Source organism: Ursus americanus, chromosome 3 (assembly GCF_024610735.1).
Source record: "Ursus americanus isolate L20-20 chromosome 3, mUrsAme1.1.p, whole genome shotgun sequence".
NCBI classification, from domain to species: domain Eukaryota; kingdom Metazoa; phylum Chordata; class Mammalia; order Carnivora; family Ursidae; genus Ursus; species Ursus americanus.
The window spans coordinates 55,904,555-55,927,081 of NC_142129.1; the positions used below are offsets into that span (position 1 = coordinate 55,904,555).

At 39.5% G+C, this 22,527-nt stretch overlaps 1 long non-coding RNA gene across 13 annotated transcripts in view; it reads right to left on the reverse strand.

Moving 5' to 3' along the window:
- The window catches only part of LOC123789206 (uncharacterized), a 122,794-nt gene that overhangs the window by 94,630 nt on the left and 5,637 nt on the right, over positions 1 to 22,527 (reverse strand). For 12 of the 13 annotated variants that reach the window (XR_015723959.1, XR_015723960.1, XR_015723958.1 and 9 more), the window contains exon 2: positions 1,254 to 1,330. The exons of the other annotated variant lie outside the window; for it this stretch is intronic. This is a non-coding gene — a long non-coding RNA (uncharacterized LOC123789206). The remainder of the gene's footprint in view (positions 1 to 1,253; positions 1,331 to 22,527) is intronic. 13 annotated transcript variants of the gene reach the window in all.

Below are 22,527 nucleotides of genomic sequence, written 5' to 3' on the forward strand. Positions count from 1 at the left end.
TAACACGGCAGAATTTATCTGGTGAAGATTCAGCATTTTTCATTAGGCTCTTAGTTAAATACCTCTGTGTAAACTGGGTCTCTAGCCAGCCCTTCTCTGCCCCCCTGTTTCATCCTCTTGAAATGGAAACTAGCCAAAACTCCTCTCTCCTGATATTAATCTCTTTGTATTTGTCTGGTAACTAATCATCACAATTATTGCTCTTTCCACTCTTCTGTTCTCTAGCTTCTTTAACCCCTCCTCAATTCCTTTCTCCCTCCTTCGTCATCTCTCCTATCTACCTGCCCTGCTCCCGTAGTTCTATTCTCTTTAAAAGGCCTGATCACTTTCCATGCCTATTTCTGTCTTTGTCAGTTGGCACAGGACTCCCTGCTTCCCCAAAGGCTTCTCAATATAGAGAAGTACATGATAGAAAAGAAAGGGAAATACAATCAAGCACTTTAGGGACTGGAGAAAGTTCAAAAGAAAGTTGTAAAGCCTATGGGAAAGCTTTAGAGGAAATAAGGTAGTTTTACTGAGATAGTGCCAATGGGAACTAAAGATTATTATCCAGTACATTGCTGAATTACAATGTCATGCAAGCAAAAACAGCAGACTAGTCCCTAAAATGATGATATGTGGGAAATTACACAGTCTAATTGTCATAAGTTCTATGTTGTCATGGTGAAACATGTTTTGGTTAATAGGAAGACAAGAGGTAAAACCAGATCCAAATTTAAAATGACTCAGTCATACATGAGGATGAATGGATGGAAGCTCAAGCAGAATAATCCTCTATAGGACTTGGTGTTCATTGTGTTTTAACATCACTAATTTGGACAATTGCCTCAGTGCCTAATTAATATGATTTTGCAAGGGTTTCTAGGTCCATGTTGCTCACCTGACCATGTGGATTATTCTCATTCATTATTTTTGTTGTTCATTCTGTTATATGCCAGGTGCTGGGGACCTAAAGATGGTCTGAAAATTAAGTGAATATCTCCCTGTACCAGCCCCTGTATCAGATGTTTTATATTTGTTAATGTAATTAATCTCCACAACTACCTTGAGAAGTTAGTTATATTACCCCTGTTTTACAAAGGATAAAACTGAGGTTCCTGGTGGTAAACAACAAGGTCACATACTAATAAATGCTAAAACCTGAACTTCAATTCAAGTGTGTCTGACTCCACTGATAAGACATTTCACCAACTGTATGTGTGTGTGTATGTGTGTGTGTGTATTTTTTACCATTACCAAATATATATATTTACCATTCTCAGTCCATTATTGAAAACCATGGTGTCCTGCCAAGACATTTGGGGTTTTCAACATCAATTCCAGGAAGTCTCTGGAAAAGAAGGGAGTTGTAATGTTTCAAATGATGTCACAGGATCAACAGATTGAGGAATCTTTATTCATTTACCTTAAACTGACCCTTTTGAATGTGATGGCATGGCTAATCAGGGTCATCTTTCCGGGGCCAAGGTAGAGAACAGTGAACCTTACTTTACTTATTAGCTATTTAAGGATCTGTCTCCTTCATTTATCTACTTTAACACCTGTGGGGAACCTACTGTGACAGGCAATGGGGATATAAAATAAATAAGAAATGTTCTCAGACCTCAGGGTCTTTTTAGTCTCAGGGAAGGAATAAACATGCAAATAAGTGCAAATAAATTTCATTAAATTTAAGAAACAATTGTTTTTTTAAGTGCATTATTATTTTATCCATTACCAAGGAAAAAAAGATGTTAGATAAACTCTCATTCCATTGTAAGATTCAAATGTGCGTAGAGATCTTCCTTTACTTATGATGGGGTTATATTCCAATAAACTCATTGTAAGTTGAAAATACCATAAGTTGAAAATGCATTTAATACATTACCACACAGCTCGGCTTAGCCTAGTCTACCTTAAATGTGCTCAAAACATTTACATTAGCCTACAGTTGAGCAAAAACATCACAACACAAAGCCTATGTTATAATAAAGTGTTGAAACTTCATATTTTATTGAATACTATACTGAAAGTGGAAAATACTATACCATACAGGATGGCTGTATGGGCACAGAATGGTTCTAAGTGTATTGATTGTTTAGCCCTATGGTAGTGTGGCTGAATGGAAGCTTCAGCTCACCATGGCTGCCTAGCATCACAAGAGGGGATCATGCCACCTACTGCTAGCCTGGAAAAAAAAAAAATCAGACTTCAAAATTTGAAGTATAGTTTCTGGTGAATGCATATCACGTTTGTACCGTTGTAATGTTGAAAAATCATAAACTGAACTATTATAAATCAAGGACCATCTACATTAGAATCAATTAAAGAGTAAGTGCCATACTAGGTGTAAAAGCATTTACAGTGATGATATTAGGGCGGGGATAAGAATTCGCGAAAAAGGAGTCAGAAAACCCTTTCCAAAGTAACCTATGAATGGAATGCGTAAAGGTGAGTAGAAGTGTTGCAGACAAAAGATGTGCAGGATATTCCATGAGAGAGGTAGAATGAATGAAAAAGTATGGCTATCTAGCTTGGACTGTCAAGCATGTCCTGGGGCGTTAAGTAGACAGGGTGGCTGGAGCCCTGCTTGGGGGCTGGGAAAGGGGGCACTGAGGCAGTGTGGTGGTTGGCAGTGCAGCTCCCGAGGTACAGACCGTGCTAAGGGGTTTTGTAAGCTGTGCTAAGGAGTGGGCCTATTGCCAGATAGGAAGCCACTGAAGAAATTCAAGCAGGAAGTCAAGTCTATCTTGACATTTTTTTCTTTCTTCCAGCCCTTCTGACAAGTGGCTTCATAGATAGCCACTTTTATAACAAATCATTGCTGTTTCAAACTTCTGTTCTTTCCCAGGTTTACAGCACATCACCATCATTTTGGGAACCCAATTTGCTGTTTTAAGCTTTGTTGTTATTGACCTTCTTTTGATTTATGTTATATGACCTATTTTCTCTATTAGACTGAGTTCTTTGAGTGTAGTGGTGGAATCTTAATGTCTTAATTCTTTTTTTTTTTTTTGGATTCAAAGCTAGTTTTATTGATTTTTTTTTAATAATGATTTTTTATTTTATTATGTTAGTCACCATACAGTACATCCCCGGTTTTCGATGTAAGGCTCGATGATTCATTAGTTGTGTATAACATCCAGTGCACCATGCAATACGTGCCCTCCTTACTACCCATCACCGGCCTATCCCATTCCCCCACCTCCCTCCCCTCTGAGGCCCTCAGTTTGTTTCTCATAGTCCAAAGTCTCTCATATTTCATTCCCCCTTCTGATTACCCCCCCTTTCTTTATCCCTTTCTTCCCCTACTGATCATCCTAGTTCTTATGTTTCATAGATGAGAGAAATCATATGATAGTTGTCTTTCTCTGCTTGACTTATTTCACTTAGCATTATCTTCTCCAGTGCCGTCCATGTTGTAGCAAATGTTGAGAACTCGTTCTTTCTGATAGCTGAGTAATATTCCGTTGTATATATGGACCACAACTTCTTAATCCAGTCATCTGTTGAAGGGCATCTCGGCTCCTTCCACGATTTAGCTATTGTGGACAATGCTGCTATGAACATTGGGGTGCATATGGCCCTTCTCTTTACTACGTCTGTATCTTTGGGGTAAACACCCAGTAGTGCAATGGCTGGATCATAGGGTAGCTCAATTTTTAACTTTTTAAGGGACCTCCACACTGTTTTCCAGAGTGGCTATACCTACTTGCATTCCCACCAACAATGTAGGAGGGATCCCCTTTCTCCACATCCTCTCCAACCATCGTTGTCTCTTGCCTCGTCTATTTTTGCCATTCTAACTGGCGTAAGGTGGTATCTCAGTGTGGTTTTGATTTGAATTTCCTTGATGGCTAATGATTTTGAACATTTTTTCATGTGTCTGTTAGCCATTTGTATGTCTTCATTGGAAAAGTGTTCATATCTTCTGCCCATTTTTTGATTTGTTTATTTGTTTCTCGTGTATTGAGTTTGAGAAGTTCTTTGTAGATCTTGGATACCAGTCCTTTATCTGTAGTGTCATTTGCAAATATATTCTCCCATTCCGTGGGCTGCCTCTTAGTTTTTCTGACTGTTTCCTTGACTGTGCAGAAACTTTTAATCTTGATGAAGTCCCATAAATTCATTTTATCTTTTGTTTCTCTTGCCTTTGGGGATGTATCATGAAAAAGGTTGCTTTGGCCGATGTCGTAGAGGTTGTTGCCTATGTTCTCCTCTAGAATTTTGATGGATTCCTGTCTCACATCGAAGTCTTTCATCCATTTGGAGTTTATTTTTGTGTATGGTGTGAGATAGTGGTCAAGTTTCATTCTTTTGCATGTAGCTGTCCAATTTTCCCAGCACCATTTATTGAAGAGACTATCTTTTTCCCACCGGATGTTTTTTCCTGCTTTATCAAAGATTAGTTGCCCAACGAGCTGAGGGTCCATTTCTGGGCTCTCTATTCTGTTCCATTGGTCTATGTGTCTGTTTTTGTGCCAGTACCATGCTGTCTTTGTGATCACAGCTTTGTAGTACAGCTTGAAATCCGGCATTGTGATGCCCCCAGCTTTGTTTTTCCTTTTCAACAGTTCCTTGGAGATTCGGGGCCTTTTCTGTTTCCATACAAATTTAAGGACTATTTGTTGCAGTTCTTTGAAAAATGTCCTTGGTATTTTGGTCGGGATAGCATTGGAAGTGTAGATTTCTCTGGGTAGCATGGACATTTTAACTATGTTAATTCTTCCGATCCATGAGCATGGAATATCTTTCCATCTTTTTATGTCTTCCTCAATGTCTTTCAAGAGTGATTTATAGTTTCTAGAATATAGGTCCTTTACATCTCTGGTTAAGTTAATTCCAAGGTAACGTATGGTTTTTGGTGCTATTGTAAATGGGATGGATTCCCTAATTTCTCTTTCTTCGGTCTCGTTATTCGTGTATAGAAATGCAACTGATTTCTGAGCATTGATTTTGTATCCCGCCACGTTACTGAATTGCTCTATAACTTCTAATAGTTTGGGAGTGGCTTCTTTTGGGTTTTCCATATAGAGTATCATGTCATCTGCGAAGAGAGACATTTTGACTTCTTCTTTGCCGATTTGAATACCTTTGATCCCTTTTTGTCGTCTGATTGCTGTTGCAAGGACTTCTAGTACTATGTTGAATAATAGTGGCGAGAGTGGGCATCCTTGTCAAGTTCCTGATCTTAAGGGAAAGGCTTCCAGCTTTTCCCCATTGAGAATAATATTTGCAGTAGGCTTTTCATAGATGGCTTTTATGAGATTGAGAAATGTACCCTCTATTCCTACACTCTGAAGGGTTTTAATCAGGAAAGGATGCTGTATTTTGTCAAATGCTTTTTCGGCATCAATTGAGAGGATCATATGGTTCCTGAGTCTTTTCTTGTTGATATGATGTATCACGCTGATTGATTTGCGAATATTGAACCACGCTTGCATCCCAGGTATGAATCCCACTTGATCATGTTGGATAATCCTTTTAATGTACTGTTGGATTCTATTAGCAAGTATCTTGTTGAGGATTTTGGCGTCCATATTCATTAGGGAAATCGGTCTGTAATTCTCCTTTTTGAGGGGGTCTTTTTGTCTGGTTTGGGGATCAAGGTAATATTGGCCTCATAGAATGAGTTTGGTAGCTTTCCTTCTGTTTCTATTTTTTGAAATAGAAAGGTATTATTGAATAGGTATTATTTCTTCTTTGAATGTTTGGTAGAATTCCCCAGGAAAACCGTCCGGGCCTGGAGTTTTGTTATTTGGAAGGTTGTTTATCACTGACTCAATTTCTTCATAATTAATTGGCCTGTTTAAGAAATCAATTTCTTCCTGTTTCAATCTTGGTAGTTTATAGGTTTCCAGGAAGGATTCCATCTCTTCCAGATTGCTTAGTTTATTGGCATATAGCTGTTGATAAAAATTTCTAATAATCCTTCCAATTTCAATGGTGTTTGTCGTGACCTCTCCTTTTTCATTCATAATTTTAATAATCTGGGTCCTTTCTCTTTTCTTTTGGATAAGTGTTGCCAGTGGTCTGTCAATTTTATTGATTCTCTCCAAGAACCAGCTTCTAGTCCTGTTGATCTGCTCTACTGTACTTCTGGTTTCTGCTTGATTGATTTCAGCTCTAATTTTGGTCAACTGCTTCCTCGTGCGTGGATTAGGCCTGTCCCTCTGTTGCTGTTCCAGCTTCTTGAGGTGAGAATATAAAAACTGCATTTTAGATTTTTCTGTTCTTTTGAGTGAGGCTTGGATGGCTATGTATTTCCCCCTTAGGACTGCCTTTGCAGTATCCCATAGGTTTTGGACTGTTGTATTTTCATTCTCATTGGTCTCCATAAATTGTTTAATTTGATTTTTGATTTCCTGGTTTATCGAATCATTCCTGAGCAGGATGGTTCTTAGTCTCCAAGTGTTTGAGTTTCTTCCAAATTTTTCCTTGTGGTTGAGTTCCAATTTCAGAGCGTTGTGGTCTGAGAATATGCAGGGGATAATTTCAGTCTTTTGGTATAGGTTGAGACCTGTTTTGTGTCCCAGAACATGGTCTATTCTTGAGAATATTCCATGGGCATTAGAATAAAATGAGTATTCTTTGGTTCTGGGGTGTAGTGTTCTATATATATATATATCTATGAGGTCCAACTCGTCGAGTATGGCATTCAAAGCCTTTGATTCTTTGCTTAGTTTTTGCCAGGGTGTTCTGTCTATTTCTGATAGTGGAGTGTTGAGGTCCCCTACTATTAATGTATTTTTATTTATATGTCTCTTTATTCTGGTTAAGAGTTGGCTTGTGTATCTTGCTGCTCCCCTGTTGGAGGCATATATATTTATAATTGTCACATCCACTTGTTGAATACTTCCTTTAAGAATAATATAGTGCCCTTCTGCGTCTCTAACTATAGTCTGTAGTTTAAAATCCAATTTATCTGATATGAGAATTGCTACCCCAGCTTTCTTTTGAGGTCCATTTGCATGAAAGATGGTACTCCATCCCCTTACTCTCAGTCTGAATGCATCTTTGGGTTCGAAATGAGTCTCTTGTAGACAGCAAATGGATGGGTCATGTCTTTTTATCCAATCTGCAACCCTGTGGCACTTATGGGAGCATTTAGGCCATTTACATTGAGAGTGATTATTGAGAGAGATGATTTTAATGATGCCATGTTGCCTGTAAAGTCGTTGTTTCTATTGATTGTAACTTTCTGTTCTGTATCACTCTTGGGGCCTTTTTACTTTTATAGACCCCCCCCCTTAATATCTCCTGTAGGGCTGGTTTCGTGGTTATGAAATTGGTCAGTGACTGGCGATTCTGGAAGGTCTTTATCTCTCCATCAATTCTGAATGACAGCCTTGCTGGATAAAAGATCCTTGGCTGCATGTTTTTCTCTGAAAGAGCTTTAAAAATGCTCCCCCAACCCTTTCTCTCATTCCAGGTCTGTGTAGACAGGTCTGACGTAATTCTGATGCCTTTGCCTTGGTACGTGAGAAATTTCTTTGCCCTGGCCACTTTCAATACTCTATCCTTGGATCTAATATTTGCGAATTGCTCTATGATGTGACGTGGCGTAGGTTTGTCGTGGTTGAGCTTGGGAGGGGTCCTCTCTGACTCTTGGACACGAATGTTTGTTTCCCTCGCTAGATTAGGGAAGTTTGCAGCTACAATTTGTTCAAATATCTCTTCTAGACCTCTGTTTTTCTCCATCCCCTCGGGGATGCCGATGATTCTAACATTGGATCGTTTCATTGAGTCAGTAATCTCCCGTAACCTACATTCATGGGTGTGGATTTTTTTAAGACCATCTTCTATTTTCATTTTTTCCTTTATTAACCCATCCTCCAATTCACTAACCCCTTCCTCTGCTTCGGTGACCCTGGCCATCAGAGCCTCTAGTTTTGCCTGCATTTGGCTCATAGAATTTTTAATTTCTGTCAGATTCGCTCTCATATCTGTCCTTAGGGATTCTATATTCTCAGTAACCTTTTCGTTAATACTTTTTTCAATTCTGGTCATCATTTTGACCATCATTACTCTGAATTCCATTTCTGATAATTTGGTTACATCCATATCCATTATTTCTGTGGCAGAGGCCACAGACTCACTGTCTTTTCTTTGCTGGGGGGGGCTTCTCCTTCTTGTCATTCTGATGAGGAGAGGTTGCAGGGTTGTCCAGAGCCCAAATTATTGACTGGGTCCCCGGCTGTGCCCCTTGTTTTATAGGGATCTTAGGGATGTGGGCTTCTTGTTTAAAGATTTTATTTATTTATTTATCTGAGAGAGAGAGACAGACAGTCAGCAAGAACGGGAACAGAAGCAGCGGAGTGGGAGAGGAAGAAGCAGGCTCCCAGCGGAGGAGCGCGATGAGGGACTCCTTTCCGGAACGCCGGGATCACGCCCTAAGCCGGAGACAGGCGCTCAATGACTGCGCCACCCAGGCGCCCCGGTTGTGAGCTTCTTGATTTTTCAGCCTGCCTTCTGTGTTCTGGGGGAGGGGCCTGCCGCGCCGATACTCAGGCAACCCTGTTTTTTTAGAGTCTCCGTGTCCCCCATGAGGGGGGATGGGGATGGGCACGCTGTGAGCCGGTATTTCCAGGCTTTTGTTCTCTGGTGGCTTTCCCTGGTGGTCTGCTATGCCTCTTCTGAGGGTCAGAGCTGCAGAGGCTGCATTGTCACAGAACAGAGGGATTGCGGCCGGTTCTCCACTGATGTTCTGGCCACTTTAACTCTGTTACTGTTGGTGCTGCTCAACCCTGCAGCGTCCCGGGATGTGCGCCCCAACCCGGCGTCCCTGCCCTCACTTCCAGGGCCGACGCGTCTCTGTCCTTTGTGTTTCTAACGCCGCCAGCCGCCAGCCACCCGGCGCGCTCCCGGGTCTCCCGGTCTCAGTCTATGCCCGGTGAGCACACCGAGATTCAGGAGTTTTGGGAGAAGCCTGGTGGCGCTCGCACCCGGTTCAGGGTCTCTGTCTGCTGTTCCGCGGGTGCTGACCGCGAGTCTGCCCGCTCCCCCGTGCAGGTGGCCTGCCAGCCGACAGCCGCCCCGCACGCGCTCTGGGAGCTCCCGGTCTCAGTCTGGATCCCGTGAGCACACCGGGATTCCGGTGTTCCAAGACAAGCCTGGTGGCGCGCGTTCACGGCTCACCAGTCTCAGTCCGCTCTCTCGCGGGTGCCGTCCATGAGTCTGCCCGCTCCCCCGTGGAGGTGGCTGCCGCTTCCCGGCACCCAAACGCGGCGGCTCCCTCCCCCTTCCGTTTATCTTCCGATATCTGTGCACAGTTTCATGGCTCCCCGCTTCGTACCTCAATACTCAGCGCTGGAGATGTTCATTTGTAGAGATCCAGATGTATCCTCCTGCGTCTCAGGCTGATTCCGTGGTTATTTAGGCTGGTCTGGTACCTATCCAGCTCGACTCAGGGGACCGGCTGAAAAAGGGGTCCCCTACTCCTCCGCCATCTTAACCTTAATGTCTTAATTCTATATTAGGGTCTGTTTTGAGCTCAGTCTCGTGGAGATGACATAACAAATAACAGGACAAAATTCTGCTTTATGTATATATACTCTGACCTGCCTCTGAGTAGCAACAGGGAGACTAATGTGCCCCTATGTATGCTCCTCAGTGTGATAGCCAGCCTCCAAGGTGGCCCCCAGTGTCCCCTCACTCCTGGTATTCACACCCTTGTATGGTCTCCCCCAACATTGTACCAGGATTATAGTCTGTGTGGCTAACAGAACACAGAAAATGTGCCATGGCCTTCTAAGTTTAGGTTAAGACTGTGATTACGCCCTGTAGCGCGCGCTCTCTCTCTTTCTCTCTCTCTCTCTCTCTCTTTTTTTTTTTTTTTTTTTTGATCACTTGCTCTGGGCAGAAGGCAGCTGCCATGTCATGAGAACCATGAGAACACTTGTGCAGCGCATGGAGGGGGTACCTGTGGCAAGGAACAAAGATGGCTAGACAACAGCCTGGGATGCGAGTGATCCCGGAAGTGGATCTCCCGGTCCCAGGTGACTGCAGACCTGGCCGACAGCTTCACTGCAACCTCAAGAGAAACTTTGAGTCAGAACCACCCACCTAAACCATCCAGTTTGGATCCTTTTGATCACTTGCTGGATCCTTAACACATAGTAAGATCCTGATGATCTCCTCTGGGATGTGGATTATTATTTTAAGCTTCTAAATTTAGGGATAATTTGTTACATAGCAATATATAATTAATATACTTAGTAAATGGCATTCAAATTTTATCTAAGTGGAAGTCTTGGAAGAAAAGAGAGTAGAGTACTCAGGTTTAGAAAATAAGGAACTTGCAATCAGATTTCTAATAATAGATGTGTACACTGTAATTCTTTTTTTTTTTTAATTAACATGTAGTGTATTATTTGTTTCAAGGGAACAGGTCTTACCATTCATCAGTCTTATATAATATCCAGTGCTCATTACAACACATACATTGTAATTCTGCCTTAGCTTGATTTTAAGGTATATTTGTGTCGCAGTTCAGACTTTGCTGTTCAGTGACTTGTTGCCTTAAAAGTACAATGATGTATATAGTCCCCTAGGAACCTGAAGAAAAGAAGACTCAACTGGTGAAAAGAGAGCTAAGATTCTCCCTCTAAGAAGTGAGTTTGGTCACCAGCTCTGTCACTTACTATTTGGTTACCAAATGGGGAATTTATTTAATCTCCTTTAAATTGTGATTTCCATACCAGTCAAAGAAATATAATAATTCCTACTCTGTATATCTTGAGGATTAAATGAATTAGTGTATGTAAAAGAACTTGGTAAACTGCAAGACACCATCCGAGTAAAGGTTTTGTGCAAACTGTAGTGCTGACAGTACTGGCTCAACAGGCCCACTGTACTTGCGTCAGCAGAAGGACGGCCATTTGGCAATGCTGAGATTCTCTCCTGAGGAGACATTTGGCCTGCTAGCAAATTGGGTGCCAGGCAAGTGCAGGCCAATCACAGACTTCCTGGTCTACCCTAGCTCCTTCCAGGCTTCTCTGTCTCTAGTACTCTATAGCAAATGTGACTTGAGAGGAAGCCACCCTGAGAGTTAAGAACAGCATATGCTCTGCTTGGGGTGAACTTGGTGCCATCACTTACAAAGCTAGGAAAATTGGGGGCTTTACACTTGAGGCAACATAAGAAAAATGTGTGTGTGTGTTTGTGTGTGTGTGTGTGTGTGTGTGTGTGTGTGTATATCACAAAGAGAATTCCAAATGTATTACTGAGACTGATTTTTAAGACTAAATTATAAAAACGATGGGCAAATAAATTCATGTTTATATTAAGCTTCTAAATAAATACATTAAATTATCCATGGAATAGACCCCAGCTTGTTTAATCATAATATTTTAATAATGAACATTTTCTACCTTCAATTTTGAGTGTACATTTTTTGTAAATCATAAAAATTTACAATACACTTTTTTCCCGGCTGTATTGAGGTATAATTGACATATAACATTATATAAGTTTAAGGTATACAATATGATATATGTATATATTTCAAAATTATTACCACAATAAGGTTAGTTAACATCTGTCACCTCACACAGTTATAGTTTTTTTTTTTTTTTGTGATGAGGATGTTTAAGATTTACTCTCTTAACAACTTTCAAATATACCATACAGTATTGTTAACTGTGGTCCACATGGTGTACATTACATCCCCACAACTTACTCATAACTGGAAGTTCATACCTTTTGACCACCTTCATCCATTTCCCCACTCTGTAACCCCCCCATATGACAACCACCAATTTGTTCTGTTTCTGTGAGGTTTGTTTTTTTTTTGAGATTCCACATAAAAGTGGGATCATACAGTATTTGTTTTTCTCAGTCTGAATTATTTCACTTAACGTTCTTAGGTTTCATCCATGTTGTCACAAATGGCAGAATTTCCTTCTTTTTTATGTTTGAATAATATTCTGTGCATGTAACATTTTCTTTATCCATTCATCCATTGATGAACACTTCAATTGTTTCCATGTCTTGACTATTATAAATAATGCTGCAATGAACATGAGGGTACTTGAGATAATGATTTTATTTCCTTCAGATATATACCCAAAAGTGGAATTGCCGGATCATATGGCAGTTTTAATTTTTTAAGGGCCCTCCCTACTGTTTTTCATAGCGGCTGTACTCGTTTACTTTCCCACAAACAGTGTATAAGGTATCCTTTTTTTCCCGCATCCTCACTGGTGTTTGTTATCTCTTGTCTTTTTGTTAATAGCCATTTTAACATGTGTGAAGTTGTATCTCATTATGGTTTTGATTTACATTTACCTGGTGATGTTGAATATCTTTTCATGTACCTGTTGTCCATTTGAATATATTATTTGGGAAAATGTCTATTTGGGTCCTTTGCCCATTTTTAAAAATTAGATTATTCTTTGCTGTTGAGTTCTGTGCACTCTGTATATAATTTGGACACTAACTTTTTATCAGATATGTGGTCTGCAAATACTTTCTCCAATTCTTTAGGTTGCCTCTTCATTTTAATGATCATTTCTGTCTGCTGTGTGGAAGCTTTATATTTTGATGTAGTCCCACTTATTTATTTTTGCTTTTGTTGCTTGTGTGTTAGGTGTCCTATCTAAAAAATCATTGTCGAGACCAATGTCAAGAAGCTTTTTTCCTATATTTCTTGTTGGGAGTTTTATGGTCTTAGGATTTACATTTAGGCCTTTAATCCATTTTGAGGTAATTTTTATGAGTGGAATAAAATGGGGTTCTAGTTTCATTATTTTGCATGTGAATATCAATTTTCCTAGCACCATTTATTGAGACTATCTTTCCTCCAATGAGTATTCTTGGTTCCGTTGTCAGATACTGGTAGGTGCATGGGTTTATTTCTGGGCTCTTGATTCTGTCCCCTTGATCTGTGTGTGTTTTTATGCCAGTACCATACTATTTTGATTACTATAGCTTTGTAGGATAGCTTGAAATCACGAAGTGTGATGCTTCCAGTTTGGTGTTCTTGCTTAGGATTGCTTTACCTATTCACGGGCTTTTGTGGTTCCAAGCGAAGTTTGGGATTTTTTCCCTCTGTAAAAAATGCCATTTGAATGTTGATAGGGATTGCACTGGCTCTATAATTGGCTTTGGGTAGTATGGATGTGTTAATAATATTAATTCTTTACAATATACTTTTTGTAAATATTCAACGTTAAATATAAATTCTTGATAAAATTCTTTCTTTGTAACCAAATAACAGCTTGCTTTTATTTATCAATGGCATTAGAATTTTTCTAGAGGCCTGGAATTTTAAATTACGATAAATCTGACAAAATCACCTTTCCATTTCCCAAAAGGAATGGATTTTAAGTATTCTGTTTCTTTCCAAAGGCTGTACAAGACAGGGGATTGTGTGACTTCTTTAGCAGATCCTGTTGGTGCCTCACTCTTCTTCCCTCAGTGCCCATGTAGTTAGCTTCTTACTACAAACCTTTGTGCCTCTCTGCCTGTGAGCTTTCTCTGGCTGGAAGACCAAGCTCAGCTCATACGTGGGGGCGGGGTGGGGGGGAGTGTAGAAGATCTGGGTAGTGAACATCCCTGGAAGCAGCCCTTAACAAACCAGTGATGGGAGTTGGTAGAGAAGTACTCCAGCTTCCTCCTGTCTCATGTGGGACAACTCTGAGGTGTGTTTTACCCAGAGGGATGGAGCTCTAGTTGCCTATAAGTAGTAATCTATTCGTTAATATATCCTCTACTGCCTTCCTTCCTTCCCCCCCTCCTACCATGGCTGCTTAAGTTCACTTCTGAAACTGTGGACTCAAATCATTGTCTCAGGGTCTGATTTTGGGGGGAATCCAACCTAAAAACTCCCTCAATTAAGTTGTTTTTTAGGTTGTTTTAAAAAGATTTTTAAAGGATTTATTAGAGAACACAAGCAGGGGAAATAGCAGGAGAGGGAAAAGCAGGCTCCCCACCGAGCAAAGAGCCTGAAGCGGGACTCGACCACGGGACCCTGGGATCATGACCTGAGCCAAAGGCAGACACTTAACCAACTGAGCCACCCAGGCGCCCCTCAGTTAAGTTTTCTAAAAATATTTCCAGCCATCTCTAAATTACACATTAGCGTGTTCCTTCACCAGTGAGACTCACATAGGAAAATGTGCCTGGATGCCATTTCAGAAAACTTCTTCAAGAGTTATCCAAGCCAGAACAGTTGATCAGAATCACTTTTTTTTTTTTTTTTGCAGATATCCGTTGGCTGTATAATAAAACAGACAACTTATTCTAAAGAGAGGTTTTCAAATTAAATGAAATAGGCTTATTACAAGAATTTCTACATCTTGTTACATAATAAAAGGAATAACTTTTGGGGGGCACCTTTCATGAGTTAGTGTGCAATGCCTTTCCAATTCTCCTGATTCTGATGAATTATCAGTTGCTTCCCAGACACAGTTGGGGAAATCATGGGAGAGAAGGAGATGTGGTGGTGGGTAATGTATTTGTTCATTTCTGATGCCATTTAGTCTACTGGTAACTTGACCACATTTCCCCCTAGCTGGGAGCTAGTGGTGAAAAGCAGTAGCAGGTTTGTTTGCTGGCAAAGAAATGGTCTTCTTTGCTACCCTCCTCATTTAGATCAAACAATCTAACAATAACAGAATGGAGTCAAGGATGGAGATGAGCTTTCATTTTAGAAATTTGTATCATATTAATTTTTGATAATCAAAAGTAATTTATTTTTCATTGATCATTAATTTGTCGCTTACTTTTTCCATATATATTTTTTCATTTGTCTTAGATCAAATTCCCCAGAACACAGACTCGGAGACAGAGGTCTGCATGGGGTATATTCTGGGAACAAGACCACCAGGGAGTGCAGGGCCACAGAGGCTGAACTGCAGGGGAGAAGCTTAAGAAAGGCCTCAGTATTGTAGGGAGCTCTGGAGCTGATGGCCCTTCAGTGATATCTTGAATTGAGGCCAAGGGGACAGCTCTTCCAGCCTGTATCCACCAGTTGCTGAATGTTGATGCACCTGTGGGGGGGGTGTATAGCCTTAGTGGCTCCCTCCAGCCCAGGGAAATTCCCAGAGGGGGCTGGCTCTGAGCCAGACCACAAGTAGCTTGGGAAGTGCGAGCCTCTGCCTCTAGTTGGGGGACTGGATGAGACATGGCAGCATCCACCACCATCACCAGTGAGTGTGCGTGCTGGTCAGAGTGTGAGAGCTGCTGTGAAAGAGAACACAGTATTTTGTTACACAGATATGCAGAGTTGTAGTAGACAAAGTAGTTTGATTATCAAGTTTCAAATCACCAGAATACAACAATTATATGTAAAGCCAAAGCTATGTGAATTATAATTTAATTTTTTTCCGATGACTCAGATGGAGGAAGAAATAATACAAAATGTATACAGCTTGAACAACATTTCTTAGCAAGGAGAAGCATAGCGGTGTGCATTAATGATTTCCTGACTGACAGATAATAGATGACTGCTTTGTCTTACAGGAGCACTTAAACATTCTACTAATATCACTGCACTGGCCTCTGTGTCATTTTTTGTTTTTTGGTTGCTGTTGTTTCTCTCACTAATCCGAGACTGGTTATTGGTGCCTCTGGGAGGCAGACATTTAGATGGTGGCTCTCTCATGGGGTTCCTGAGAGAAAGTCCTCCTGGATGAGTTCTTGGGTAAATAGGTGGGTCTCCAAAGGAACCCTGCCCTCTGGGTAGGCAGGGTCATCCATTCTGCTTCACTTTTGGCCCAAAGCTCTCTCAGTTCCTGTGATACATCTCACGTGATCTTGCTACTGGTTTCTCTTACCCTTGAGTCAGCCCTTTTGGGTGGGATATGAACAAAAGCACTCCCCGCTGTGTGCATTCTCCCTATGATGTTCTCAGGAAACTCACAAACCTTCTTATGTATCAGAAGAGGGAATGCAGAACATTCCACTCTTGCCTTCCCCACCTGGATGTCCATTTTTTCTCATTCTCTAGTACACATAGATCACCAAGTCTGCTGCAAGGACAGTTCTGGCACAAAGGGAAATTCTCACACTGCGTGTGAATTATTACCTAGCAATTAATCCTTAGCACTTAATACAGGATCTAAGGAATGGAATAAATATTGGTCGAATGAACAAAGATTTACTTGTCTGACAACTCTTCACAAGAACATTTTTGTTAACTCTTTAAAAAGATTTTTATCAAGTCAGACCCAAAGTCTCCCATTGCATCTCGTACCATTTTCATTGGGGAACAACATCTGCTTCCCAACCCCTTTATAAGGCATACTATATACAATAAGATTGCAATGAAGTCACCCACAGCCCTCTCTTCTTTTTGGCCAATCAACATTATTTCCATGATCCCTTCCCCTTAGGTTTGGGTTTCCAACCCTTTAATCATCTCTGCTCTCTTCTAGATCCAAATGTCCCACTTATTTTTAAACTTGTGGAGACCTAAATGGAAATCTACCCTAATGATGCTGTAAAAGTCTGGCAAATTTTAGGGGAAACCAACATCTGTTTGGTCCTTCCTCATTATCTTCTTGCTGCCTTTTCATTAAGGGATTCTTAGGAAAGACTGTAAAGTTTATTTTTAAAATTAATTTAACAATTTCTTTTATTTGTATACACTGTGCAAGAATGGATTCACAACTGGTGGATTTTTAAACTCACAAACATAAGCCTTTATGCAATATATTTAAATATCCTGCATATACATTCATAATCTAAATGCAGAATACTAGTCTTTTTAACTTTAAAAAAATTTTTAAAAAATTTTTAATTTAAATTCAATTTACTTATCATATAGTATATTATTAGTTTCGGAGATAGAATTTAATGATTCATCAGTTGCATGCAACACCCAGCGCTCATTACATAAGTTCTCTCCTTAATGCCTATCACACAATTACCCCATCCCCCCACCACCTCCCCTCCAGCAACCCTCAGTTTGTTTCCTATAGTTCAGAGTCTCTTATGGTTTGCCTCTCTCTGTGTTTTTATCTTATTTTATTTTTCCTTCCCTTCCCCTAAAGTTTTCATTTTTGTGTATTAACAGTGACATTGTTTTGGATAAATTATTTTTCAACTTAAAGATATTTTTGTTGTTTTTACTTGGACCTTTACCATGGTCTTGGTATAGACCCACTGAATAAGAATGAAAATAACTAGTATCACGTAGCATTAACTGTGTGCCAAGCAGGTGTTTTGGATGTATTAACATATTTAATCTTCATAACAAACCAATGAGCCAGGTACTATCATCTTCCATCCCCATTTTTTAGGTGAAGAATTTGAGGATAGACAGACTGAAGACTTGGCCAACATAGTACAGCAATTGAGGTCCAGAGCTGGGGTTTGAACACAGGAAGCCTAGCCCTACAGTTTATGCTCCTAAGACACACTGCCATATATTTATGAATATAGGGATGGACTGGCACTTTTGTAGAAAGTTTCTTTTTATCAGTGGTCTTTAATTAACAGAAGCAGAAATTTTATTTGTGTTTAAAGATGATTTCTCTTATACTTGAGTTCTGATGCCGGTTTGACTAAAGAAATGACTCCTCGTAGTATCTTTACTGGTACATTCTTATTGCTCCCCTACATTAAGGACAGTTTCATTTACTTTTTGCTTTGAGAATGTAAATCCTGTGGTTGCTAAATATTGATAAATCTAACTTCCTGTAGGTTAAATATTGAGCTCATCTTGCCATTAAGAATCACAAATATAACCTCCAGGAGCCCTATAAATTTGCCCCCAACAGCTGTGTTGTATATCTTGGGTTACCCACAAATATAGAAGAGGGCTTGATCTTCTTATCCCAAGTATAATTCATTTCAGAGTCTGTTTTCCAGAACAGATGGTTCTATTGTTACCATTAAGGTCTTCCTGTGGGGCTTTCGGAAACTGTGCTGCCTTTTTAGAGAACATTTGAGATCTTTCCAGGAGAACTGTCTGAACTATTAAATTGGTGGTGGTGTGTTGAGACCAGTAAACTTGTTCCAGCTCTGACTATTTGGGTTGTCCTTTATGTGTTACATTTAAACGTTGAGGAAAATAATTACTTGCTGAAGAAAAATAATCACATCCCAACTTATTTTATTCGGATTAATAAATTGAGTATAATATTCAAACCTGCTTAAAAAAAATACCAATCCCACAGTGCTATACCTATTTAAGACGGAAGTTTATCAGAGAATACCCATGGGCCTGTTCCCAAACATGCCTTTGTTCTTACTTTGTACATTGGACAGGAAAACACTATTTACAATCATACTTAGGCTTTTTAAAGAAATTTTAAAGTTCTTTAGCCACTCCCTAATGTTATGAAATATTCCCTAAACCAATGATTTCTCTTTTAAAAATATGATATTCATGCAATTTTGTGGTAAGATCTGCATATATTAGGAAATACTTAAGCAACACATAGATGTATTTCCTAGTGTACCATGATTTTTAAAGGAGTCAGAGCAAAATATTAGCAATTTTTATCTCCCAGGAAATGGAATGGGGGCTATTGAGGATGGAAATGAAGACTTTGACTTTTCATTTTATTCACTTCTTCCAATGTCTGGATTTCTTTTTAAACTCTGTGCATGTATTTTTTTTTTTTACAAGTGATTATCTGAGCAGTGAGCTTATTGTTTTTATATATTTTCCTATCTCAAAAAGAAATATTATTTAAAAATGCAAAGCTCCCTCATGAAAGTTCCATCACTCAATTTATTTATTTATTATTTATTTATTTTAAAGATTTATTTATTTATTTGAGAGCACGAGCGGGAGGGGCAAAAAAAGAGGGAGAGAGAGAGAATCCCAAACACACTCCACCCTGAGCACAGAGCCTGACACAGGGCTTGATCCCAGAACCCTGAGATCATGACCTGAGTGGAAACCAAGAGTCAGATGCTTAACCGACTGAGCACCCAGGTGCCCCTTCATCACTCATTGTATTTAGATACTTGGTTAGTTTGACTTGGAAAAGAAAAGGTGCCTATCTTTATTATTTTAGAATTTTAGCACTGAAAGGATCCAGGCTTATTGCTTTATGATAAGAACTGAATTTAAATAAAATTGAATGATTTTTTCCAAGTTAATACCACTAGTGAGTGGCAAAACTGGAAGTAGAATTCAGATCTCCTAACTTTATCCAGTACTTTTCCCATCTTCCTTAAGTATTAATTATTTATATTTTCAAAATAGTGTTATAATTTGCAACTGTAAAAATTTACAAATATATTCCATCAGTTTAATTGTACCTTAAAGCTAAGCTTTAGAAGAGGTAAAAATAAATGTAAGGGATAAATACCGTGATTCATAGGTCAAATGCATTGCAACCATGTTAGGTAAAGTATTATGTGCTAGAAAACACACTCAGTTTAAATACAAAATAGTGCTTACTTGGAGGAACACTCATTTTTGAGGGATGCAGGATTCTAGACAAAAATAATGATCTCGTCTAATGATTTATATGCTACCATTCTTCTGTTAGGATTGCAAAGAGACCTAATTAGACCTCATGAAAACTCCTTAATTCTAAGTATCTTCCTATTTAAAAAAAAAAAAAGTTGATAGGGTAGAGACACAATTATTCCTCTAAAAGCCTGGCATACTAGCTGTTTTATTCAAAGACTTTGTAGTCATGAAAAGAAAAAAAAAAAAAAAAAGAAACACGCTAGGTAATTCTAGGCTACAAGGAAGTAAAAAGAATGAAAACTGATCAGCATTGATGCTCAAACCTAATTCAAAGGCAGACCTTATTAAAAATACACCATGGTAAAGGAGACTGTGAAATCAATGCATACTCCTACTGGAATCATAGTCTGATTATTTCCTTTTGCTATTTATAAAAGGGCTTAGCTCAGCTCTCGGAATCAGTAAATAGAGATGTAGGATGCTTGGCGTATCCTTTTTCTCTAGTTGTGGAAACATATGTGCTCTGCTCCTTGAACAGCTGACCTCTACCAAGTGAGGCAGTGTCTCAGAGGAATACTTGCTTTCCATATAGAAGCAGTGGCATAGCACCGAGACAGCACTCAGGAAGTATTTGCTGAATAAAGTAATCAGTACCTGGTACTGCTTTCCCCTCTCCACTCAAAATCCGTAAGGAAGCTTTGAAAAGTCTTGAGAAAATTTATTTTTTGCTTCTTTCCATTCTACTATTTTGAACTGGAAATACATAAAGAAAAATGGAACCTGGATAACTACAGGCCAAATTCCTGGAGGAAAACGATAGGGCAAAAGAAATTACTCCCCATTTGTTGCTTCCCAGATGTTGAATTTTTCTGATAAAATGAATTCTCATTATTTTACCATTACCTCCTTCCTGGAGAAGGTTGTCATTGCTAGTAACTCTCATTTGTATTTTTTTCCCACTTAATATACTCCAGCAGGATGATCAATTGTATATTATTTTTATTTTCATTTTACTTTTTCCTAAGTGGAAACCAAGGCTTTGAAAAATTAAGTCACTGGCCATGCAAAGAAGTCACTGTGTCAAGGTTGGGGCTGGTATAATGGGTTTAAAGAAGAACTTGGATAAGGAGAGGTAGGTGCTGAATCAGTGGAATGTGAGAAGTTATTGGCACTGAGGGAAGAGACAAGCCCAAGAGAAAGAAGGCTGAGTCACCAGGAAGTGGAATTAGCACAAAAGGTCAACTTTCTCTCAGAGCTAAAGGAAAACTCACAAGTCATATCCCTGACATAATAAAAACAAAGCTTAAACACTTTGGTAAAAACATGACATGCCCAGAGTGCAACTTCTCTAGACAAGGTTTGAGTAGGATTTTGAGTAAGATTTAAATATGGAAAAAATATCTTTAAAACTGGGTACCTTTTGGGTCCCAGTTTATTGGGAAAGTTAAGGATTAATTCTAGATCCCTTTGTCTCATCTGGGTACCACTAAGGGTAAAGAGAAAAATATTTTAGGAGTTTTCATTTCAGAATAAGCAAATAAGAAAAAAAGACAATGAGAAAGAACTGTGTGAAAATAATGCAAAATTAGTTTTAGTTGCAAAGTATCATTGCTACCATTTAAACTAAGAAATAGGTCTTCTAGTATTGAAACCACAGGCTCAATTCATTACAACTCAGGGTTGGGACTGGGATATTAAAGACACCAGACAAAAAGAAGAGCTAAATATGAAAATCTTCAGGAGGATGTGGGGAAACCATTAAACTTCATTGGTTCAAGCAGTCCATTAAAACATTTTCCAGCCCACTTATTGAGGCTATGGAAAAACTGGGAACTCCTATTTCTCACTCTAGGATGTGGAAAGTTTAAATTGCAAGAAGATGAGAAGGAAGGAAATGACAAAAGGAAGGAAAACCATGATTTAGTTATGGCTAATCTAAATTATTGGTATTTTTCAATTTAAGAACCTGCAGAGAAGATCAAACAAAAGGATGGGGAGGATATAAAACTGCAATTAATTTATATACCAAAAGAAGAGGAAAAGAGAGGGCTTTCTTAAATAACATTCATAATAATGAAGAGAAACCCTAGTAGTGTGGACTGTGCTTCATTTATTTATTCATTATTACAGTTGGAACGTGTTGAGCAGGCTCTTCACGTAATGCATGTGCCCATGAGAGAGCTCAAAGTGTCACTTAACCATTCTGAACCTGCCAGTATCAACTGAAGTGGAAACTATCTCTGAGCATTGGGATTACTACTATTTATTGTTTCCCCTGTTCTAGGCACTGTGTAAGACCATTTATATTATATTTCATTGAATGCCTCTAACTGCACTGTGAAGCCAGCATACTAACAGATACAGTAGGTAAGAAAATTGAGGTTGAGAGAGGGCAACTCATCTAAGTTCCCAGGGCTAGTAAATAGAGGAGCCAAGGTTTTAACCTAAATCTAAGTTTCTCTGATGCAGAGCTTGTGGTTTCTACTATGCCATATTTTCTGTCACCTCCATCTTGCCCAAGAAGGTTTTTGTAGTTGGATGAGAGAACATTTTCTAAAGACATAGAAACCAAAGGCAGTTCTCTTAGCGGAGGAGGGCTAAATAAGAGAATTTAAGATGTCAACATGGAAAACAGAGAGTATATAATATGAGCACCAGGCCTGGTGCTTGGTGATCATAGATATTCAATGTATGATGATGATATTGCTGGAAGACAAGGAGGAGAGAGAAGGCAGGTTTAGGGTGAATGGATAAACAATTGGCCATGTAGAAAGATGTCTCTTATCCCCCCCCCTTTTTTAAAAGATTTTATTTATTTGACAGAGATAGAGCACAAGCAGGGGGACGTGCAGGCAGAGGGAGAAGCAGACTCCCCGCTGAAGAAGGAGCCTGAAGCAGGGCTTGATCCCAGGACGCTGGGATCATGACCTGAGCCAAAGGCAGATACTTAACTGACTGAACCACCCAGGTGCCCCTCTTTCTTTTCCTTTGAATGAAGTTTATAGGGGTGTGTGTAGAGTCATAATTTCAAAGGAATGAAGACAAGTATATATAACTAAGGTCATGCCAGAGATAGGGTTCCTATAGGTATGGAAAAGGAACATCAACATCTCAGGGTGGGAGGCACGATCTCCCAGACTCCCCAAATAGAGTGCATCCTTATCCCTTTA